The sequence below is a fragment of the Scylla paramamosain genome, chromosome 17, assembly GCF_035594125.1.
Source record: "Scylla paramamosain isolate STU-SP2022 chromosome 17, ASM3559412v1, whole genome shotgun sequence".
Taxonomy (NCBI): domain Eukaryota; kingdom Metazoa; phylum Arthropoda; class Malacostraca; order Decapoda; family Portunidae; genus Scylla; species Scylla paramamosain.
The window spans coordinates 16,925,001-16,927,500 of NC_087167.1; the positions used below are offsets into that span (position 1 = coordinate 16,925,001).

Genomic DNA, 2,500 nt, shown 5'->3' on the forward strand with positions numbered 1-2,500 from the left:
GGAGTGAGTTGGTGGATGGGGCAAGAGGGGTGTTGTGTTGTGTTGTGTTGTGTTGCTGTTGTGGTGGTGGTGGCGGCGGCGGCGGCGGTAGTAATAGTGCAGCAGCAACAGCAGCAGCAGCAGCAGCAGTTGTTGTTGTTGTTGTTGTTGTTGTTGTTGTTGTTGTTGTTGTTGTTGTTGTTGTTGTTGTTGTACGTAGTAGTAGTAGTAGTAGTAGTAGTAGTAGTAGTAGTAGTAGTAGTAGTAGAACTAAGGTTAAATTCGAGATAATAATACGGAAGTAGTACTAGTAGTAGTAGTAGTAGTAGTAGTAGTAGGAGGAGGAGGAGGAGGAGGAGGAGGAGGAGGAGGAGGAGGAGGAGGAGGAGGAGGAGGAGCAGCAGCAGCAGCAGCAGCAGCAGCAGCAGCAGCAGCAGCAGCAGCAGCAATAGTAGCAGGAGCAGCAGCTAGCAACACACACACACACCACCACCACCATCGATAACAATAACAACAACAACTCCCTCCCTTCTTCCCTGCCCCCTCCCTCTCTTTACACATAGTTCCCTAACAAGCTCTAAACACTGGGCCCGGGGAGGGGGGAGGTAAGTATTAACCCTTCCGGCGGAACTAGGAAATTCCGGCGTGATAGGAAGTTGGAGTGAAAGGAGGGGTGAGGGGATAAGGTGAATGTAGGAGAGGGGGAGAGGTGATGTGAGGGGTAAGGAGAGGAGGGGTGAGGTGGGGGAAGTAGTAATAGGCAAGGGGATAGGTAAGGAGAGGGCTTAGGGAGGAGAGAGGAAGGGTGAGCGGTGATAAGGATGAGGAGAAAGGGGGAGGCTGTGGGGAGAAGGGGAGGTGAACGGAGGGTGAGGGGGCTGAGGAGAGGGGAAGTGTGAGGATGTACACTTAATTATCATTATTACGTCACTTCCTTGTCAACAGATTAATTGCATGGTTTTGGTGTGGCGCAACAACAACAGCTACTACTACTACTACTACTACTACTACCAATAATAATAATAATAATAATAATAATAATAATAATAATAATAATAATAATAATACCACTACCACTAGAAAAATACTACTACTATTGATAACAACAATAATAATAATAATAATAATAATAGTAGTAGTAGTAGTAGTAGTAGTAGTAGTAGTAGTAGTAGTAGTTCAATTCAATTCAATTCAATATTCTTTATTCACACAAGATGTGTACACAAACTAAAATACATACTAAAACTAAAAGAAAGAAAAACATTTCATTTAATTATTAAAAAAAGACATAAATTTATACTAAATTAGACAATATCATACTGAATCCGACGTCACTCGGTGCACAAAGCATCAATCAACATCTTAGTTTCCCTTACATCTAAGATTGTGGTATCACATCTATCCCTCATCAAACACAATTCACGAATTTGTGCACCAGTCCGTGCAAGTTCGTACTGGTCACACTGCAGCTGCGTCCAAACCTTATTGATGTCTCCAATATTCATATTAAATTTGTATGAAAGATATCTTACATTACTGCCCATTATTGAATGTCTTCCATAAACCCCCATTCTTCCTATTGTTCTTATAACCATATTGTCTGATGTTAATATTTGGTTTATAAAAGCAATCTCCCGTTTTGCGAACCACATTTCTGGGGGCATAACATTAGCAATGTGAGGAAGCAGACTACAGTGTGTGGTCCAGGGCAGCTTCCACACTCGACGCACTGCAACCCTCCACGCTCGGTACACCGCTTCCATGCTACCATCACACACATTTAAAAGTTGACTACCATAAAAACTAGAACAATATTTAAAAAACAAAGTATTTCTTACATGTGACAGTCCACCCTTAAAACGGGATAAAAATGAATTACATTGTCGATAAAAATCAGTCACACATTTAGAAGTATCACATTTAAAAATATTTCTTCCTAAAACATTTCCCAGGTGTACAATTTCCTCCATAATATCAATAGTTTTACCATTAATTTCTACATTAGGAATTATATTACTTCTTTTATTACCGTGGAAAACTATTAATTTGCTTTTCTTTTCGTTATACACAATGTCATATCTCGATGCATAATCTACACAGATGCTTATCATCTTCTTGAGAGCAAAAACACTTGGTGCTAGACCTTTTAGGTCATCAGCAAACCCGAAGGCTCCTGCATAGGTGCCACCCATGTAGCAGCCAACGCCAGAGTCTCGCAATTCCGTGAGTAACCCGTCTACATAAACACAATACAGTATAGGAGAGATCACACCACCTTGTTTGACTCCATTACTCACTTCAAATGTACTAGACAGTAAGTCATTCCATCTTACGCTTAGTTTTTGATTTACGTACATGTTTAACAATAATCTACATATAAGAGGACATACATTACGTTTCAATAGAATATCAAATAATTTGCAATAATTAACTCTGTCGAAAGCCTTGCTTGCATCTAAAGTAAACCCATAAACAGTTGTACCTTTAGATACATAATAAGACACAGTTTCTCTCACCATTG

General features: G+C 40.2%; 1 protein-coding gene across 1 annotated transcript in view; it reads left to right on the plus strand.

Moving 5' to 3' along the window:
* The window catches only part of LOC135108620 (serine/arginine repetitive matrix protein 2-like), a 99,585-nt gene that overhangs the window by 34,815 nt on the left and 62,270 nt on the right, over positions 1–2,500 (plus strand). The window lies entirely within an intron of this gene.